This window comes from Pleurodeles waltl, chromosome 7 (genome assembly GCF_031143425.1).
Source record: "Pleurodeles waltl isolate 20211129_DDA chromosome 7, aPleWal1.hap1.20221129, whole genome shotgun sequence".
Lineage (NCBI taxonomy): Eukaryota > Metazoa > Chordata > Amphibia > Caudata > Salamandridae > Pleurodeles > Pleurodeles waltl.
This window is the reverse complement of record NC_090446.1, coordinates 104,962,350-104,985,333: the sequence shown is the minus strand read 5'-3', so window position 1 is coordinate 104,985,333 and position 22,984 is coordinate 104,962,350.

Genomic DNA, 22,984 nt, shown 5'->3' with positions numbered 1-22,984 from the left:
AAAAATCTGCCCCCAGAACGGAAAAATAATATGGTACTAAACTTTGTTTATTACCATTTTATTTTTCTGCACCCCGTCCTGAACTAACTGTCAGGACAGGAGGAGGCAATTGCTGCCAAGTGGCAGCAGGGAGCTGTGAACTTGTTTAAAGTGTGCATGTCCCTTTGGCCGGTCGTCTTGCGACAGCCAGCCTGACATGCACACTTTAAACTTATCTAACTCAGCTGTCTTTAGACAGCTGGGTTAGAGAAAGCACAGGCCTCCAGCGCGCAGGCTACCAGCATGAAACCAGCGTCAGGATTGGCTTGTGCATTTTCCTGGGTCCCATGACCGTCGCACATCAGAGATGGGAGAGACGGCAAGAGGACAGCCTGAGAAAGGGCAGAAGATCGTCGTCAGGTCCGTGCCTTTTTTTTCTCATGAGTGGCCTTTGCCGTAGAATTACTTACTTTTTGCAATAGTCTTTTGCTTGTTAGAGTACATAGCCTTATGTCTGATACAGACCAGTCTGACTACACTCCTAGCTTCTATGGGAAGCTAGTCAAGAACTGTTTGGCTCCCCAAGGCTTTACTAATGTCAGCAAATGTGCCATATAAATACATATAATATAACCAGTGCTCAATTTGTAACATAATAAGTGTTGGTGACCAAATCTTTGTTTAGAAAACTGTGGCTGGGGCTATCAAAGGTCTGGGGTGCTGAAAGCCAAAGATACATAGGCGGTCATTCTGACCGCGGCGGGCGGCGGTCGCCGCCCACCATGCGGTTACCGCCGAATGACCGCACCGCGGTCAAAAGACCGCGGCGGTCATTCCAACTTTCCCGCTGGGCCGGCGGGTGACCGCCAAAAGGCCGTCTGCCGGCCCAGCGGGAAAGCCCCTGCAACGTGGAAGCCGGCTCCGAATGGAGCCGGCGGAGTTGCAGGGGTGCGACGGGTGCAGTGGCACCCGTCGCGATTTTCACTGTCTGCAAAGCAGACAGTGAAAATCTTTGTGGGGCCCTGTTAGGGGGCCCCTGCACTGCCCATGCCAGTGGCATGGGCAGTGCAGGGGCCCACAGGGGCCCCACAGCACCCGTTCCCGCCATCCTGGTTCTGGCGGTGGACACCGCCAGAAACAGGCTGGCAGGAAGGGGGTCGGAATCCCCATGGCGGTGCTGCAAGCAGCGCCGCCATGGCGGATTCCCTGGGCCAGGGGAAAACCGGCGGGAAACCGCCGGTTCCCCTTTTCTGACCGCAGCTTTACCGCCGCGGTCAGAATAGCCCAGGAAGCACCGCCAGCCTGTTGGCGGTGCTTCCGCCGCCCTCCGCCATGGCGGTCATGGACCGCCAGGGTCGGAATGACCCCCATAGTCTTGATTCCACCCCATGCCTCTTTAACCCACTACTAGCACTTCCTCTCACTTTATCTTACTCTTTCAGGTTCCTTTTCACCGCAGTTTCTCTCTTTACCACTTTATTATATCATTCTCTTCCTTCTTTCTGTGTGTTTTTCTGTCTCTTGCTCTTGGTGAAAATCTAATAATGAAAACAGGGCCTGATTACGAGTTTGGCAGGCTAACCGTGGGTCCGTCAGACCCATGGGGAGGAGATAGCCGTGGAGCTGGAGGTCCTTCCCCCAGCCCAATTACAATGTTTCCACTGGGCTGACCGGCGTAAACCTCCGTATTAGGAAGTTTCAGTTGGTCAGCCTGGTGGAAACAGTGCAGTGGCATTACCCTCCTTAGGGAGCTGAGGCCAATGCTGCAGCCCTACAGGGTGCCCTTGGCACCCTCAAAAAGCACACTGTCTTCCATAGCAGACAGTGCTCATTTCAAGGGTGCTGGGGAGGGTGTCCCCTGTGCTGGCCACAAAATGGTTGGGGGCAGTGCAGGCACCGCCCCCGGACCCCTGCACTGCCTTTCCACCACCTTTTCAATGGTGGGGACCCCGCCATGATAAGGCTGGCGAAAAGAGAAGTTCTTATCAGCACGGTGGAGCTGAACTCAACGCCAATGTGGCTGACCACAACTTCGACCGCTGCTAACCCATCGGGTTCCATGATCCTGGAGGTGGTGGCCGTCCCCTGGGGGTCTGACTGACAGGGTGGTTATCTGGTGGTCAGACCACAAGGACTGCGGCGGTCCAACCGCCACCACCACTTTGGCGGTCCCAAGATGGCCAAACTCGTAATTAGCCCCTAAGTCCTGTTTACCAAATAAAAGTGCTGGTGAAACCAACCTGCAACCACTGGCCCAAATTAAGCACTGAATATAACATAAACTTTGAGGTCAGCTTAAAGAAATCCCAGTTGTGGGAAGGTAACAAAGAAACCACCTACGTGAGGCAGGGTTCAGTGAGAGTTCTAGGAATGGCTCAAGAGGAAATGAGATAGGATACCTTACTTGCAGCGGAGAAGAAGGAGGGGACGGAAAGCGTATTTTATGGGCTGGCTATCTGTGGCAATTTGTTAAAACTGGAACAGTGCATCAGTTTGGAATGCAATCATCTCTTACTCCTAGGAGATTGCATCTCATGTTTTGATACATCCGATTTCCAACACAATTTGTGTTGATGGTGTGGCTGCTCTTATCTTTTTTGAAAGATTTTAGAGTTGTAACTCAATCTAACACCACAATCAACCTCAATTTAGCTGCAGCAGAAGCTGATTTTAGGGAATGATGAACCTCCTCATTAGCCATAACATCTGCCATTCCCCCACCTCTTCAGCTCTGTGAATCGCTTTCAAACAATCTTCAAGGTATAGCTGAGAAAATTAATTTTGGTTTCACATGTATGTGAACAATTCCCACAGTAGTGAGAAATAGCACATTTGTTCATGATGGAGGTCTCCTGATGCCCCCTAGTTTAATTGTGACCCACTATCAGACAAACCCACTATCAGACTTGACAAAAGTGATTGTTGCCAAAACAGTATTTGTTCTCCACATGATCCTGCTTGTTTGTCATTCTGTAAGCCACTCTGTACAAACAAGGACAGGGCCTCCGACTTTGAAATAATTATTAGCAACACCCGTGCTCAGGAAGCCACTCTTACTCCCGCAGATCCTACGAAATGTCATCCCTCCTCCTTGCTTTCCCAGCTAGCTAAATGTGTGGAGCTGCTGGTTGCTTTTCAATTGCAAAGATGTATTCAAAGTTGTGAAATCTTTAATGTGACCAGGGTGAGTTTCAGCACTAAGGTAGCTGTCTTGTTGGTGATAGATGACCTCTAACGGAGGTGATTAGTAGTGACGTTGGGACTCTTTTTCTGTTTGAACTGTGGGCACCATCCACACTTTTAGGAGCATCTCATTTTGTAGAAATTAGCAACATAGCCCTATTCTGAATGCCTGTGACCTCTTCTGAATCTTCTAGTAAATCCAATGCATTTGGATGTCATAAGGGCTTGCTCACCCCCCCCCCTTCTTTTTAAATGTTATCCAAGCCTATTAGCAAAGATGCTCAAAGCAATCGGCATGCAACATTTTTCATAAGCTTATGAATAGATAAGCATGAATGGACCAATGTGCAAACCTGGAGCAGGACTTTGCACAGGGTAGACCTGACACTTGTCTGGTGCCCTTTCTCCTCAGTGTAGGAGGGGTGGAGCTAATGATGTGGTATACTGTGAGATGGCCATCAGAAAGAAAATGGTGGAGCTCACGATTAAGGTGAAGTGTAGCCTTGAGACCAGCAAAAAGCTTACTCAAGAGTGGGATAGTAAAAAGGGTTACCTAGCAGTATAATAGGAAGGTCTAGATGTTCCACTCATGAAGCTTAGAAAGCTGGAAGCATTGGTATACAAGTGAATTGGTCCTTACATTTTTTTATAAATACTCAGTGGAGTCCAATGGAATGCTAAAAGTGTTCCATTTTGAGAGGCTCAAGCGATATCACTGCGGAGGGGGCACAGGTGTGCCTAGTGTGTCATTCAAAAAGGACAAGAAAGAGATTAAACTCATCCATTCTCCTTCCAGTAGAAGAGAAATCAGTCACAGTGAAGGCAGTGTAATTCTCTTTATTCTGACATTCAAGAAGCAAGGAGACTGTAAAGATGTATATGTAATACTGCTCAGCACTTTTACTTAAGGTTTAGTTTGCTCATGCAATTGACTAAGATAGCAGTCTACTTGTCAAATTAGTATGGTAGATGTCAAAAAAGGTTTAAAACTGCATCAAGGCTGAGGTCATTAAGACCATGGAACTAGAGCTCATTAAGTGTTCCCACGGTCTCATGGCATGCCAAGTTGTTGGCAAGCCAAGTTGACTCCAAATTCAAGAGTGATGTAACTCACATTTTGTGAAGAGAACCAAGGTCTATAACGCTGTCATCAAGACATATGATCATCAATTTCCAGGAGCTGACAAGGCCATCAATGAGTTAGGGAGGGGACGCTCAGTTAATTATCACTGTGACATGTTGAGGAAGAAACGCTGCATAAAGTCTGCATACCTGCAGGATGAGCCAGTATGGATTCAAAAGCTGACTACAGGAACTCTTTGTTATTGGGATAGTCTAAAACCAAAATGATTAAGCTCTAAGGGCCTGGTTTAGAACTTGGCAGGTGGGTTACTCCACCACAACGGTGAAGAATAGCCCATCCACCAAATTATAAACCTTACTGGATATATTGAGATTTAGATTTCAGCGGACAGGATATCCGCCACTGTTGTGATAGAGTAAGCTGTCCACTAGTTTTGAATCAGGCCTTAAGTCTTGCAAAATTCTGTACCAAATACAATGCTCATTCTCCATAGGTGTGCACATATCCCAGAGGCACAGCAAAAATTATTTGGCCTGCTTGCTGACTTGTGAATTATATATTTAAATATTTAGTGGTTCTACATGAATGGTGAGAGGTGATGCTTCAAAGTATCTGGATGACAAGTTTGTGCCATATGACAAGAAGGATCTTAAGAAATGAAGACAAAAACCAATTGGTGCCACCTAAAATGGTCGCTTCAGAGGACTTTCTCAGCCATTGCCTCTACAGAGTGGAACATGCATCTGAAAGATATGAGAAATCCAAGGGAACCTCTGCCTTTTAGAAAAATGTTAACACCCATGGTTCTCTAGGGGTCCGAGTGAACTTTAGCTTTTTTGGACCATTTTTTCACTGTATCCTCTTCATTAATGATATCTCCTTATGACGGCACTATGCACTGTAAAGTAAAGCTCACCAACAGGACGTCGAAGTGCCAGGTCAACAAAACAAAAACTTACAACCCCTGCAGGCCTAGAACTGGACAATTTCTGGCCTTTGTGCCTTTAATGAGTGACCCCTATTTTCAGCCCATCTTGTCCACACTGGTAATTACTGCTACTTTGTGGAGCACTTTGGAACCACAGCTTAACCACAGGTGATCTATCCGCCAAAAGACAGTTAAAGAACGGTATATCTGCAGAATCCTTTGAAGGCTGAAATTGCCTCCCTGTCAAGAGCTGTACTACAAACACCTAGGCCCATATTTATACTTTTTTAGCGCCGCATTTGCGTCATTTTCTGATGCAAAAGTGGCACAAACTTACAAAATACGCTTATATTTTGTACGTTTGCGCCCCTTTTGCGTAAAAAAATTACGCAAATGCGACGCTAAAAAAGTATAAATAAGGGCCCTAATTTCAGTATGCATTTCAGTGTCAAAACAGAATACTTCTCACCATGGACCTGGGGCAGACTCGAAAACACCTTATGGACATCATCAACTGTCAATTGCTTCCTAAATAACAGAATTTGGTGAACATTAATAAGTGTGTTACACCACTGAGTTGGCCTTCAAACTATTCCACTCCACTTGTTTGGGACTACATTGACAATTCAGGCTGGCTATAAGCCCTGTAAAGGTTCATGCCCATGATGGAAGACCACCAAAGGATGTTGGGCTATCTCACTGTGAGAATTATAGCCAGCTGTGGCAGTCACAGTTGGAGGTACACATGGGTTTCGTTTATCCATCTTTAGTTGGCCCAACAGAATGAAAGAATTTCCACTGAGCTAGCCCCGCTCCATGAAGTCCGTGAGCTGGCATGTGAAAATGGACTGTCCCAGAGTGCCTAAGGATATTCAGATTTGAGCAATTCCTCTTTCTTATGGGAGGAGTGAGCATTCCACAGTACCTCTAACCTGTCCAAGTACTGGCCCTCTAAAGTATTTACTTTGAACCACTTGAGAACCTCACAAAACTTCCAGACTTCGAAGCAAGAGGTGGTTACTTCCCTTGTAGGGGCACAAACTTGATGAAGACTTCCTCCTGGACCACACGGCATGCCTGCAGACCTGCAAGTACCCCGTCAAAAAAAGAGCAAGCAAAGGAACAACCTCACCTGATGATTATAGATCTGTCCCTGGCCTGAGGCTATCTGAGCCAAAGAAAAGTACACAACTGGACAGCAATCAAAGTAACAACAGTGCAGGTGAGTAAAGGTCTGGTGAACTGACCTTGTAGGTTAATTTTCAGCCGCGCCAACTACCAAAGCACTCTCCATCAGGGGGGTTACACTAGCTGTTGGGAATACTCCAGATGAAGCATCACCCGCCCTGTGCTTGTTTTACTGTACTGTCCTTTTAATAACAATGTATTGTGGGGTCCACACGATGGGGCCTCTAGTATGAAGTATGTTGGGCGTATGACTTGAGATACTTGCAGTGTCTGTGCCAGTGCACTCCCTGTGCTTTGTCTAACTACTTCTGGGGCATTGAGGTCAACACTTGCGTCCTATGTGTAATCAATAACCTCCCACGGTTGCTCTAACAAGCATCTGTCCTGAGAGCTCCCCCGTGTAGTTAAAACTATTTCTGTTCAACTGCAAGACATACTTGGGGGACAATTCCCCTTCCCCACATTTGTCTAACCATGGAGACCAAAGAACTTGTAATGGCAAGGGGACTTTGTGGGTCAAATAATGGATCAAGCCCTCTAGGCACAAAAATCTGGAATGCCTTTATCCCTCTTGATTAAGCAGTCAGGAAATTAAAGCACTCATATATTTGAATCAAAAGCAAAGTAAGTGAGTTTACACCACCCCTCCGCACCCCCAGAACAGCTTGCTTGGCTCTTCCATGCAAGCAGCTATCCATTCATCATTTCACCCTTCCATCCGCTTGCTAATATTTACTTCACTTTTACATTCTGTTATTACCATACCGTCCATCCATTCATACATCTATCACCTATGTAGACATCCATCTAAACACCAATACATCCATCCTTTGACTTACACGTCCCTCAATAAAGTATTTTGTGCATCAATTGATCCTTTTTGCCATCCATTCACCCAGATTTCTTCTTTAGTTTGCCATCATTCTACCTGTCCATTTATCTCCCGATCATATTCCCATTTGCTCTGCCATCCTTTCACCTATAGAGCCACCAGCTCATCTGTTTTATCACTCTTCCCATGTGTCTTTCACCCTTCCTATATTCACATTCCTTCCTTCCAGGGGGGTGCAATTCTTTATGGGCCTCTTCTGTCTACCACCCAGTAGACAAAACTCATAATTAATGCTTGAACCATGTGTTCATAGAAAAGGGAAAGAAGGATGAAACAACCCTTCATCCTTCTTTCCCTTTTCTATGAACACATGGTTCAAGCATTAATTATGAGTTTTGTCTACTGGGTGGTAGACAGAAGAGGCCCATAAAGAATTGCACCCCGCTGTAGCTGCTAAAATGGAGATTCATGATGCCCCTGTTTAAGCACATCAGATCGTACACAACAGATTTTGAGGATAACATGTCTTTCATTTTTAGATCTGGCTTCAGAGAACAGCAGTCTGCAAGACCTTTGTACACTATTCTTTAAGCATACACAGAGAGGGCTGTGGCTTGGCCCAGACAAATATTTCTCGTTCATCGCATTCTGTTGGCTCTTTGGTGTCTCATTCCGCTCCCACAACTGGGTGTTTGCATTGCCATGCAGAATGGGCTATTTTACATCTCAAAAAGTACACAGAATCATCACTTATTAATTTATTTTTCTCATTGATCCATTATGCGCAGAATACAATATATTCTGACTATTTTTTGTTTTGTTTCACATTGCAACAGGATTTTTAAAATAGTTTAATCGTGCCTTAAAATGCAAGCCAGACCTATTGCTTTTGTCGATGCTTGTTCACCTTACAGGTTTGTTTTGTTGACAAAACCGTGCTACTACCGAGCCACATTGAAGTTATAACATGAGCTATGTACATGGACACAGCTTATCAAGCAGATGTTTTCCTCCAAAATATATTACTTTGCGTCTTGTGGACTCGTTAGAATTTTACCCACGCTCTGCCTGTTCCTAATTCTAAAATGTTTCCTTTGACCTGGACCATGAAATGAAAAAGTCAAGAACTCATTTGGACACTTGTACCGTCTCACGCCTTTTACAGAGAGGATTTCATTAGTGCTTGTAAAAGTGATTGTATTCCGGCGCAGTACAGATTGCTTCTGTAGTGAGATTGCTGTGTAGTGAAACTGCTTCAACAGTGATTACTTATACCTCTGGCTTCCCAGAGTCCTCCTCCCCAGAGGAAGAGAGAGGCCTCCTCTCACCTTCCGCCTCCAGCGCTAGAAACTGATCTACTTGTTGGGTCTGCTTGAGAGACCTTTAGCTCCCCGTTGCAGAAGCCCATTTGCTATTATTAGATGTAGATTGTCACCTATTCCATACTGCGCTTCGGCGACGTGCAGTGGGGTATGAGGCGCTATATAAACACTTCAAAACAATATGATAAGAAGAGAAATGGTTGCTATACTTTTGTCGGTCATACCCGTCTCCACTTGATATGTTTTGTATATATGACATGCATCATTTGAACCGGTAGTTGCAGGTGGGGCCCATCGGCCCTCATTTTTGGGGACTGGCACTTATTTTTCCGCATCAGATTTTGACTCAGAGCAAGATAGAAAAACACACCATGAGGAAAGATGGCAAAAGAGAAAGATGAGAAATGAGTGAAGAAGGATGAAAGCAGGAACCTACAAGAGTGAGATATAGGGGCAGAGAGCGTCTGATGGTGGTTGAAAGAGGCATGGGCAGAGTTGTACCAGCCTATCAGACATTCTGCTGCTCTGCCACTGCCAGTCTGGCCAACCTTGAAAAAAGAGAGGCCCATATTTATACTTTTTTAGCACCGCAGTTGCGTCATTGTCTGATGCAAAAGCGGTGCAAATTTCCGAAATACAATTGTATTTTGTAAGTTTGCGCCACTTTTGCATAAAAAAATGACGCAAATACGGCGCTAAAAAAAGTATAAATATGGGCCGAGTGTTTGTGGTTTTTTGGGGGTGGGATTGTCACAGCGCATGGGCTAAAAAATGGCCAACACAGTGGTCCTTTCAAGCTGGCTCATCTGGCAGTGCCAGAGTGCCCCACAGTGTAACACTGGGCATCGGTTGAAATCAAGACTAGGGAGCACTCAGCACTGGCATTTGGGGGTCACAGTAGTGCCGGCCGTGAGCTTCTCAGCCAAACTTTGGCCCCTGGCACTTATTGTTACAAATTAAGCACTGCATAAAACAGTATAGTGTTTATCATGTAGGCCCAAAATAATAATAATAATTACTAGAATACTTGCTGACATAAGCTGACGTAAACGGGGCAGATAATGCATGAAATGTCGCAGAGATGTAGAGACCACATGTGACTGGATTGGCTTCTTTAATTTTTTCTTTCCAACATCTCTTTATTAGTATTTTCAATGCATAATAAACATTACATCTTGCATCAGCAATAGGATAACAAAATCTTGTAGAAACACAAGCCTGCGCATATACCATGACGATCATTATGTGCTAGCCAGCCAGCAACCAGTTTTTCAATCAACGCACCCAGCCTCTTTATATACAGATGCCACATGGCTTAAGGTATTAAACATTGCGTTTCCAAAAAGAGGATTCATAGCATAGGGGTCACGATCCCATAGCCACCCTAAGGGAAGGCCAACATCTAGCTGTCTCTTCAAACTACACCGGAGGATCAGTGTGCCGATACAACGGTTCGCTGGCCGATACATAGTTTGAGCTCCCCACAGACAACAATAAAACAAAACATGAACAAGAACAGCCGCTGGAGTGTTACATGTGCAGTCTATAAATTGTAATTTAAGCATGCCACCCGGGGTATAGGATCCACTGCGTGTTGTTCTTTCATACCAGTGTAGGATGAGTTCGCGTGCAGGCCACAACTATTTGCCACCTTGAGATTATTCAGCACTCTGCACTACACCAAGACCAGCCCAGCCCCACTAACATTCACCTTCCCTCACCCCTATTCCCAATCCAGAAACAAGCGCACATCCGCCTCTGCAGCTAGTCGGATTCGTACACACCGAGACTCGACCCCCAGCCCGCAGGCAGGCCTCTAGTTCTCCCCACCTGTTTGATACTGGCGCAGCCCCAATGCGTCTTCCCACCTCAACGCCACACCGTCCACTGCTGCCCACACCTCAAAAGATTGTTTCCAAGCCTGCGCAGCAGGTGGGTCAACTGATTTCCATCTACGTGTTATCAACCGCTTGGCCGTTATCAAGCCTAGAGCCAGGAATCGCGCCTCCGCTCTATGCCGCTTACCCCTGGGAAATAGGCCCAGCACACAGACCTTCCAACTGAATGGAACCGGGCATGCCGTGCACTCCGATAGGCAGTCAACCACCGCCTTCCAAAAATGATGCAGGGACCCACAGGACCATATCATGTGCAGCAAGTCAGCATCTACAGAAGAGCAGCGGGGGCATGCCGCATACTGACGAGCAAAATACCTGTTCACACGAGCCGGAGTAAGATAAGCCCTGTGAATGATATAGAACTGGATCAGGCGAAACCTAGAATTCCGAGGGACAATTACGTGTCCAGAAAGGGCTAACCTCCACTGCGTATCCGCGAATGAGGCGGAAGCATCCCGGTCTGTTGTAATTGCCTGATAAACACTGGAAAATGAAAACTAATTATTTGTGTTGTACAGAATGGCCCAAGAATGCTTGGGCGAAAATAGGATTAGATTTTGCTGGTCCTTTTAACATGCTCAAGAATGAGAGCAAATACATGATTGTAGCTATTGACTATTTCTCCAAGTGGTTATATTTTGCCTTTTCTAGCACTGCTGATTCCAACGTGGTCATTACATTTTTGAAACGTTTGTTTCAAGTCAAAGGTCCTGCTAGAGAGGTTGTCACTGACAATGGAACACATTTTGTCTCAAATGAAGTGACTAATTATTTTCTTAATCACTCAGTGAAACATGTCAAGGTGCCTCTTTACAGTCCTTCTTCAAATGGATTGGTCGAAAGAGCTAATCGTATATTGAAGGAGGGACTACAAACTGCCATTTCTAATAACCTCAATGTTGCTGAGTATGTGCAACAGAAAGTTTGGTCCTATAACACCACACCCCATAGTATTACTGGGGTTTCTCCTTTTATTCTTTTAAGGGGAAGGGATCCTATTACAGATTTAAGACCTACCTGGTTGGATGATGCTACTGGCCTCTCTGCTGATTCTGTTGATCTGCGTCAAGTTCGTATGCGGGTAAGAGGCAAACAAGAGAAGTCTAAGGACTATTTTGACAGAGTGAGGGGTGTTAAAGATTTGGAAGTGAAACCCGGGGAATGGGTATTAGTTAAAAAACCTATGAGGATCAACAAAGGTGATTCGAGATTTTCTGAACCGGTTAAGGTCGAGAAAGTCTCTAAAAGAGCGGTCTGCTTACAGGGCAAGGGTTGGTGGAACAAGAATGCTGTAGTAAAGATAACTAGTGAGCAAGCTGATATCATTAAGAACAAGTTAGAAGATGTGCCACACCATGACAATTTTGAATGCGATTTCTGGGATGTTGTGTATGACAAGGAGACTCATAACAGGGATTTGGGGTCTCCACTTCCTGAGTGTTCAATTGTTCAACATAATGTTATTGACTCCTCTGTTGTCAAGAATATGAACAAGACCTGTAGAGTTAGGAATGCTCCAGTTAAATTCAAAGATTTTGTCAGATATTAGTATTTCCTTGTTTGTATATTACTGTGTTTTCTTTATTTCTGTTGTTTTGTTTTGTTAAAAGGGAGATGGTGTTGTAATTGCCTTTATGTTAACTTCAGAATTCTGTGAGTTGTCATGGGGATCTGGGGATTCGGGGATCGGAACGCGGCTTTGAGTCGTTGCTGCCCGATCTGTGTGCCGGGCGTGGGTCTCCTGATCTCCTGCTTGGAATAAAACCTTTTACCTGTGACGCCCTCCGCTGTCCCGAGTGTCATCTTTAAGAACTACTATAGACGGTCCCAGGCCGCGCGTAGGGTATCACATTCTAAGGCCGTGTGTATGCGCAACGCGTCGGTGAACCATCTGATCAGATGCGTCTCCTGTCCCATCACCTGTATGTACTGTACCAGCAAGTACGTAAGAGGGACCAAAGACATGTCACCCCCACCTGGATGCTAAAGACCTTAACAGTGAATTGTACAGAAGGAACTGCCCTGTTGGCAGCCCCGACTCCTGAACCAATGTAGGAAACGGAATCAGGCTGCCACCATCATAGAAATCACCCAGCGTGCATAACTCCACTTCATGCCACGAGCACAGCTCAGAACTTGATGTAATCTTAGTGCCACAAGGGGTTCCCAGTAATGCTAGAGCTGGAGCAAATGCAACTACCCCCCCAGTAAGACGCAAGGATCTACGATAGCAGCTACAAGCCACCTTGAGGAATATTTGTCCCGTTGACACCCAACGTGTAAGTAGGTGAAATAGATGTGACACCTGCACAAGGGACCAAGGGCCCTCCGTAGTCGATGTGTCTGTGAGATGAAGGCCCACCAGCCACTTAGATACCCACTGAAGCTGGGTGGCCAGGTAGTAGTGCTCCAGATTAGGGACCGCCAGACCACCTTTCTCTAATGGCAAATACAACTTTTTCAGCGCGACCCGGCATCGACCCCCATTCCAAATTAAGTCCCACAAGGTAGATTCCTGTTTCCTAAAAAAGCTAGGAGGGATATAGTGCGGGAGGTTAGAAAAGTAATAGAGCAGGTGCGGTAAAACTATCGTTTTGAGCAGCGCTATCCTGCCTGCCACTGACAGCAGCAGTGTCTGCCAAAATGCCATCTGGGACTTAATCGAGGATACCGCCCTCCTAAGATTTCCATCTACTAGGTCTTCCTCTCCATGGTAAATATGGATGCCTAGGTACCTGAATGTATGAGGCTGCCAGGGAACCACATTCCCTGCAAGACAAAGCTCTGGATCCGGCAGCGCAGGATCAAAGGGGAAGAGGCATGATTTGGACCAATTACCTTTTAGGCCAGACAGCGAGGCAAACTGCTGCAACAGGGTCCCAACCTCTGGGGGGATACTCGTCACATCCCAAAAATACAGCAGAAGGTCATCGGCATACAGTGACGCCACGTGCAGACCATCCCCAAGGGTAATAGCAGAGTCAGTGCCCTTCTTCTGCAAAACCGCCGCCAGTGGCTCCATGGCAAGGGAAAAAAGCAACGGGGAGAGGGGGCAACCCTGCCGCGTACCTCTACAAACCTTAATGGGTTCTAACATAATGCCCCCCACCCTGGCCTGAACCTGAGGATTAGTATATAGTAACTTAACCATTCGAATAAAGTGAGGCCCGATACCAAACCGCTGCAGTACTCTGAAAAGGTACGGCCACTCCAGAGAATCGAAGGCTTTCTCCATGTCAAGAACAAGGCAGCCCACTCATGGCCAGTCCCGCCTAGCATAGTGCATGATGCGGAACAGTCGCCTGATATTATGTGACGTATCTCTCGCCGGCACAAATCCGTTTTGATCCAGGTGCACCAGGCCTGGTGTTATAGGCGCGAGACGCATTGCTAGAGTTTTGGCCAGAATTTTGTAATCCGTATTAAGCATTGCTAGCGGCCAATACGACCCCAGCTCTACCGGGTCTGGGAAGGGACACAAGCAGCGCCTCCCCCTGTGATAATGACAAACAGCCTCTTCGCTCTGCCTCCTCATAAACACGAAGTAACTTGGGCGCAAGTATTAAGCTAAATACTTTGTAAAAGTCAACCGGCAGACCTTCCGGGCCGGGCGTCTTACCAGACGCCAGCTCCCGAATACCGGCCTGTACCTCAGCAAGATCAAGAGGCTCCTCTAGGGCGATCCCCTGGTCCACCGTCAACCGTGGGAGTTCCACACTAGCCAGGAACCCCGTACAATATTGTCCAGAGGAGCTCACCCTTGAGGCATACAAGGCCTGATAATGCAGCGTAAACGCAGTGTGTATCTCCCTTGGCGTATTCAAAAGCCGCCCGGAGTCCGAGCGGACCTCCATAATCTGGCCATGGTCACGGTCCCTCCTAACCAGCCAGGCCAGAAGTTTACCCGACTTATCTGCCGAAGCGTGCGACCTCGCTGAGTGCGCAGCGTAATTCAGTCATCGCAGGCGTTCAAGCAGCGAGCTCAGCTCGAGCCCCTGCTAACCAGGCCTCATCCGCAGGGCTCCGTGCGGCCTCTCTCAGTGGGCGTAACATGTCTTGTTCTAGGCAGGCTAGGTCATGGTCAGTCGAACTACGTAAGTTCCACTGAGTCCCCATACAACGGCCTCGGATAAATACCTTGAACGTGTCCCACTCCATTAGGCCCGAAGAGGCCGTACCATCGTTGTGCTAAAAAAATTCAGGGATCGCTGTTTCCAAGGATGCCTTAAAGGTCACATCTTTTAAGAGCTCATGTAGGAACAGCCGGGTGGGGAGATTCCAGCTCAACCTTAAAATCTGTGGGTTGTGATCTGAATGCGTACACCCTAAGTAATCTACGCCCCCAACCGCCGAGGCCAGATCCCATGTGCAGAGCATTCTATCCAACCTTACATGGAGGGAGTGCGGGGCAGAGTAGTACGAATAAACTCTATCCACAGCATTCCGCTGTCTCCAAATATCTATCAGATGCCACTGTTGCGTCCAATCTAGCAACCCACGCGCTGTAACCACCACAGGGGACGTAGATAATGGGGGGAAGGAACAATCTAAGTCAACATCAAGCACACGATTAAAGTCCCCTCCCAATAACCAGGGATATTCGCTCCAGCCCGCTAAGTGGCAGGTCAGACTACGCAGTAAAGGAGTATGATCCATATTCGGTGCGTATATAGAGCCCATCACTATGGCTCGACCCGCAAGTCGGCCACGAACCAGGGCAAACCTCCCCTGCGGGTCTATGATCTGCTCCTCTGCCACAAAGGGGACACCTGGTTTAATCCAAATCAGGGCACCTCTAGCATAAGTGGAGTGCCCCGTAGCATATAGTTGCCCCTTCCAGCGCTGCTGCAAACGAGGGAGCTCCAAATGCACCAAGTGTGTCTCCTGCAAAAAAGCTTGGTGGACCGAGTGTCTTTTAAGGTATGAGTAGATGGAGTATCGGCGCTTAGGTGTGTGTATGCCGCACACATTCCAAGTAACCGCAATATAGGAATTCATGGCAGCTTCAATTTAGAACACTCCTCCACCACTCCTCCTTCCCGCAGGCGTGTCCTCGCGCGTGCAGTAACAAGCTCCCAACACCCAGGCAAGCACCATACACATAGTCTCCAGCAGAACCAAACAAAATCAATACCATCAGAGCATATAAACAACCGGTCTCCGCCCAAACCCAGCAACTCAACAATCCAACAGCATAATCACACATTCTAAACCTCTGTTAGTAGGAGATTGGGGCAGGCCAATTCACTCAACAAAAGAAGCGCTTACTAAGCCAGGCAACCCAGCCAGAGCAAACAACAGAGGGGGGGGGGCAGCAGCTATCTGCAGTTTTTGTAAGCAACAGTCAGTGGCAGCTATAGCATCCCCGGCCATCCGGAGACCCAGCTCATGTGTATTCCTCACGCACCCCAGATGCAGCAATCACTGACATGTAGTAAGAAATATATAAATTCTGCTGCTTAGGGGGCCCATGAGCCCCAACCAGGGGGTTACAGCAACATCGAGTCCACCAAACAGGGCTCCGCCGGGTCTAGAAGAGCTTGTCCGCTGTGGCGGGAGTCATCAACGGGCACTCCTGAAACCCCAACTCCGAGACTCGATCTGGCGTGGTCGGCCGGTCACTGGAAGGCTGCGAATTCTCAGTTTCTGATTCTGACGCAGCCAGCGAGGCACTTATAGCCGTGGCAGATTGAATAGCCTCACGCCGTTCCTGTATGAGCTGTTCCAGTTCCGGCGCATGTGCTGCTGCCTCCACATTCACACCGCTTCCCTTGTGGCCTCACCTCACCCGACTACGCCTGCTCCTCGATGCGGGTGGATTCCTCTCTCCCTCCTGGCCCGAGACACATCCCGTCTACTCCAACCATTCCCAGGCCGCCTCTGGCGTGGTGAAGAAATGAGCCTTGTCCTCAGTCACAATACGGAGTTTGGCGGGAAACAGTAGGGAGTAGTCCAGGCTCAGAGCTCGGAGTCTGCGCTTCAGGGGCATATAGGAGGCCCGGTCTATTTGCACCGCCAACGTGTAGTCCGGAAACAGCATTATTTGTGCAGTGTCTACTCTGGGCGGCGAGGATGATCTCACAGTCTTGAGTATAATGTCACGATCCGCGTAGTGGAGCAAACAAATTATAAAGGGGTGGGGACCGCTCCTCGGTGGCCTGGGTCATGTGGGGATTCGATGAGCCCGTTCCACCGAGAAGAAAGGAGTCAGTGCACCAGCCGGCACCAGTCCTCGGAGCCAGCTCTCCGAATAGGACACCACATTCCGGCTCTCTACTACCTCCGGCAGACCGACCACGCGTATATTGTTCCTTCTGGTGCGGCCCTCCGTGTCTTCCACACGACGCTCGAGCTCCGCCACTCGCGCTAAAACCTCCTCCATCGTGGACTCCAAACGCGACGTCACTGGTGTCAGCTCATCCACACGCGCTTCAATAGTACCTGTTTTGTCAACCAGGTTACGGTGGTCAGCGTGCAGGAGTACAAGGTCGCTAGCCACTTTATCGATCTTAGCCTCCAAGGATGTGCGGGCTCGTTCTAGCGAGTCCCCGATGTGCTCCACCGCAGCCAGCACTGCACCAACTTCTGGCTAACCTGCGCTGCAGCTTCTTGGGACCTCCCAGCGCCAGTACCAGATCGAAGGCGGCCCGCACCCGCCATAACCAGGGTAAGCGCAGGATCCAACCAACTCCACTCACCGGCTGCCTCACCACCAGCTCCAATAGTCCAAAGCCCTTCAGTACACACCACCTGCTCCAGGAAACGGGGCCAAAGGGTTGCTGCAGTCAATGCGGCGCTCTCTCAGCAGGCTGGGCCTTCCAAGGCGACCCACAACCTTGCATAGCTCTCCACCTCGCTTTCCCAGGGCCTCCCTGCCAGGCTTTTGAGGGGGCCCACTCTCCAGCACTTTCACCTCCTCAGCTGGCAGTAATGGCGCTCCCCTGCCACCTCCGACTGCAGGCAGAAGATCTTCTCTCCAGGTCTACTCCCAGGGCCGGGCCCGCTTGCCTGCACCTCCAACATTGAACTGTGCAGCAGCACGAGCAGCTCGGCCCACCATCGTTCCTCTACTGTCCTCCCATTCTGGGCCCTCAGGTCTCCTCTCCTTTCACTCGGGCCGTTGTTAGGGCCCCTCTAAGTCAGCTCTGCCTGGGGGAGACCGGCGGCCCAGCCTCGTGGTCAGCAGGCCCGGCTCTCCCCTGCTGTTCCTGGCACTGTCAGCGGGGAGCTCACTCCCGCCCCCGCAGGCTCTCAGGCTCCCCCTGCTCCTCTCCACCCCCGACGGGGTAACTGCTCACCTGGGGGGGTGGCCCGCCACAGTCCAGTGCCCGCAGCCCACCCACGCCACACTGCACGTGATCAGTGCCGCTAGGCCGCTCCCACCACTCCTTAAAGCCGGCGGGCCGCATCCCCGTAGGCCCAGCTCTCTGCCGTCGTTGCTCCCCGCCGGGGGGGCGGCACCGGGCTCCACCTCCGCTCGAGCCCTCACCGCTGCCCGACACCTTCCACAGCAGGCACCGCCAGCCCCCTATCCTCTGTACGGTGTTGGACCAGCCGGGCGGGACACGGAGCTCTCCTAGCTCGCGTCCCCCATGTTCGGCATCTTAGCCACGCCCCCCACTGGAATGGCTTCTTTAAATGGCATTTGTGAGTTAAAAGGAGCAAATTTGATGCAGATTGTGCTTGATAAAAGAGAAACTAAAATAGTGAGAAAATAGAGAAACGAAGGCCAGGATATTGAAAATTTTGTTAAATCCTCTGAATTACGTGCTTTTATATAGTGCTTCATACCCCACTTCGGCCGAATCTAAGCACTGTGAACAAGAGAGTTTACTAAGACTAAATATCCCCAAGTTCGGTCTTTGCCCTGCTGCTACTGTTGAGGCATCCCTCTTTATTACTGTCATTATTAACAATGTTAATCAGTAATTAACAGGACAGAACTACCAACAAGATTCACACAAATGCCCCTTTTTAGGGTTGAGCCTGCGTACCATGCGCTTGCGACATGATATAGCATTTAGAAAAGGACTCGGAGCCCCGCCCATGTCACGTCTGTGTATTTCATTGGTTCGTGGGCTTACCTTTCAAAATCTGTTTGCTTCCATTAGTAGAAGGCATGCATACGTCATGCCTTTTCCGGTGGCTAGCCCTCCTCGAGCACAGCGACCAAGTACTGAAAACATACGAGGCTTGCTGTTTTCCATCTGGTTAGTGGACTACTTTTTCTCTTTTTTCGCAGCACGACCTCGCCTCTTTAGCAGCGCGATCGCGCTCGTTTTTTTTCCATTTAATGAGGCAAGAAAAGTCCGATTGGGAGTTTACAACTTCTAATAGGTGTAACTCAGAGAAATGCGAGACCCATTGCATTGCAAATGCTTGTTTATTATACACACAACCTCTGTAACAAAACTGCTCTTTCCAAAGGAATTCCTTATTCAGCTGTTCTCTTTACAATCAAGGCTTCTCTGCGCTCAACACACAAACGCTTTGCACAGTAATCCCAAAGCCAGGCTGTAAGGACCCCAACCACTGTGGTATTGGTATTGGTATGGTTTAGAATGTTATGGTCTAAATATAGTTTAACAAAAATATAGTGCCTTAAAGATAATTTACATAAATATCGACCATACGGGACTTAATAATAGAAAATCGATATCCATTTCAGACTTATTTGGTAAACAAACTTGAGGCTACAATAGTCCAGTAACTCCATATTTTTGGTTTGGATATTCATACATACAACTGTGGTGTTTCCTGTTTTTGTTTTCTTTTACAAGTGCAGCTACGAGGACAAAGCTGCACAATATTAGCATGTAGACCATCATGCACAATACCAAAGCACCTGCAACAGAGACAACCCTTACAATTCACAGGCTTCTAACCAGACACAACAATTGTGTATAATCTTAAGATTCTGCCTGTCTCAGTTCCCAGGGTCACCAGAGGAGCTACACATCACAAGACCAGCCTCACTCAAGATGCACAATTCCAAAACACTCACAGACCTCATTTAGGTGTTGCAGCTGAGACCTCTGGCTTCCCTCTCGTGAGCCCTGGCACTGCTTTTGCCTATGGGGGAAATGAACTTAAAATAAAGAAGAGAAGAGGGCACCACAGAGTGACAGGCGAGAAATATAGACACAGCCAGGAATGTGTGTGTATGTGAGAGAGAGTGGTGAGATAGAGGGATTAAAGAGACAGCACAGAGCGGAGACAAGTGTGAGCGAGACATAGAAAGGTGTGAAAGAGAGTGTGACAGGTGAGAACAATAGGTTATCGACACACAGGTGACAAAGAGATAGTCAAGAGACTAACAAAAGGGAAAACCAGTGAGACGGGATGAGAGATGTGATACACATAGAAATAGATGAAAGTTGGAGTTGTGGGCCTCCATCTTATGGTGTGTGTCCCTCTGCAGCTGCTTCATCTCCCAAAGTTCGGTAAGTACCTGGGCAATCATGCCTTGGGACTCCTGATAGACTACCAAAACTTGGCTGATGGTGTCCTGGGTGTGAGTGGGCCCCAGTGACCTCAATCTGCTGGACCACAGTAGCCCTCCCACAAACCCCATGAGCCTATGCCCCACCCCCAGAGTGCCCAGTCCCCTGGTTCCTTTGACTGGGATGGTGAGTCTCACCTCAGAATCCAGGACTGGGGTAGCACAAGATGGTGGTATCTCTGCTAGGTACACATGTTGGGGGGATGGGTTTTGGCGGAGGTGTTCCAGTTAGGGTGGGAGGTGGTGTGGGCATCTCCCCAGGTTGACCAGATGTGCCATGACCATCATCCACATCCACATGTCCAGGAGTGTCGCCATCATTGAGGACTTCATCCGGGTGTTGAGTGGGGGTCTGTTCGGTGGCCAGGCTCTGCCCAGGTGCTGTGCCAGATTGACCTGTTGTGAAGTAGAGAACATTGTTATTGGTGGAAGTATGGTATCTACATGCAAATATTTTGTGTCACAGTAAGTACCGACCTAGGCAAAACAAAATAGGCAGAAATTACTATTGTTAGATATTTCCGAGGTATTGAACTTGTTAACAAGACATCTGGAAATATTCAATACATGTACTAGAATTGAGCAGCTCATTGGATGTGCTGATATGTTGCATTTTGGATTAAGGAATGAACATGGCTTCTCACAAATATTTAAGCCAACACAATAGAGAAGTAACATATGTTTTATCATTCCAAGGCCTAGCTGTGTACAAGACAGGCAAATAGGCAACTTGGCTATTCATTTAGCATTAGTCATCATGTAAGCAGTGCAGAGTGAATGGGTCACCTGCCACTTCCAATCAGCTGGCTTAGCTTATGCCTTACAAATATTTGATATACACACTTGGTATGGTGTCACGCATGCCATCAATAGTTTCAGCTGAGGAGACCAAGATAACATCAAGCTAAGGAGGCAGACATGTCTCTGAGAAGAGCATTTAATGTAGATTGCTCAGTCCACGAGGAGTGAACATCAATTGTAAGATGACAGCCAAGTGAAAATGGGCAAAATCACAGTTGCATCTTGTTTTCTATTACAGAAACAGGGCTTCATGGTAGTTGTAGTCATTACAATCTCTTCCTCCCAACACTTGACAAATCGTCTTACATATTTGTTGCCAAAATGCAGTTGGACTGGACCATACATTTACACATTGACACATTTCATGGTTCCTGGGATTATAATTTACTAGTAATACACTTACAGACCCCATTCCAACATGTGACATGTCATGTAGATTGATGTATGTGATCTTACATGCAACAATACACATTAACAATAACAATCAAACATCTCTGACACTTTGTATATTGCATGTTAGGAAAGTAGATAGACAACACAATAGCAAAAGCTGAGATGAGAGCATGGAGGACACTGAAGTATTTTGACAGTTAATGAGGTGTACCTTACCAGGCTTCTCTCCCCCAGCTATTCCTGTCAAATTTTGCAGGACTGCAGGATGGCCAAGACCTTCTCTTCACAGGGAAACAGTTGTAATGTGGTGCTGGGAGGACCACCACCAGTCTTGTAGGCCCCCCTCTGTTGCTTGGTGGCCAGTGAACACACCTTCCCCCTCACGTCGTTCCACCTGTTACTAATTTCCTCCTTTTTGTGCAAGGTGTTTCCTACTGCATTCACTCTGTTGACTAACCTTTCCCACATTTCCATTTTCCTATTGAGAGGAGTATTTTGGACTTCGGCTCCAAACAATTGTGGCTCTATTCTTATAATTTCATCCACCGTGACTGACAACTTAGCCTCTGTAAAATGTGTTTATATACATGACATAACTCTAACTAAAAGTGAGTGACAATAACTAAACAAAACAGCAAGGGATAATAGAAAAAATCCATCAAAAGTGTGGGGAAAGTGTTCAATGGGATAAGGAAAAAAAGGGCTGACATCTCAACTGAAAAAAATGTGGTCTCTGTCTTGCTGTGTTGCAGTGGAGACATAATACAAAACAAGGTTGGTCAAAAGGCCGGGATTAATTATCCTATTTCAGAAAAAAGTGATTAATACTCTCTTTGAGAAGTAATTTCTTTATAACATTTATTTGAACATTTTTAAAGCAGGACGATGGAAGAAACACTCAGAAATGACTCAATAATTATGAAATGTCTGAATGATACCAAAACATAGCACAAGAAATACAAATTACAAGACATCAACAGTTAGAGAACACGTCATAAGGAATCATACAAAAGCGTAACATCATCTGTAGATTGTCCCAAATTAATGTCCTCAAAAAGAGGTAGTGGTTCCGTAGAGCACTTATAGTCGTAATCCACTCAAATTCGATGGTTGTGGGTTCCTGTACCCACAAATGCTGGACACCTATCAATTTCTTTTTGGTGTTCCTTGCAAAGTGTGGTGCCACTCTGAAGGGTCAAATACACTTTATATCTACCATCGCCGAGATCCACAAAGTGTTGACACGTTTCGGCCCTTTCAATAGGGGCCTCATCAGGACTACAAAGGGACAACACTGCCTTTACTGGTCCTAAAACTTTGTCTGGGCGCAGGGGTTTCTCGTCCTAAGGAAGCTGTGTAAAGTATGCTAGTGGAGGGTCCTTCTGCCGTGTCGCGTCAATAGTCTGCGCACAGCATACACCCGGCACAGGAGGCAATTCTCCCTTCGAATGCGGCGGAGTGTCGAGCCCGGTTTTCGGTCGTATGGAAATTATCCATCTACCGCCGTCAGAGAACCTTCGCAAGGGGACGGCCAGTACAACTGTGTTTTAGTAATCAGCTTGGCAGGAGGAGAAGGCCCTGAGGACGACAGAGTATGCATCACCAACACTGCAGTCCGCACGCCGCTGCCAGTAACCACTCCGTCAATGTGGTCAGTGGTTCAGGCTGCATATATTGTAAAATGGTGGGCAGAAGACCGCCAGCTCAGTGGTCTTCTTGGGACTGCCACTGTGATGGTATGGTGGTGAGATGCCAAACTCGTAATCAGGCCCTTACAATTTGCTCTTGCTTGGTGGGAGGTGTCAAAGCTCCCACCAAGTGAAAGCAAACTGCTGTCTCCTGAGGGTGGGCACCTAAGGAGATAGGGGGCCGGC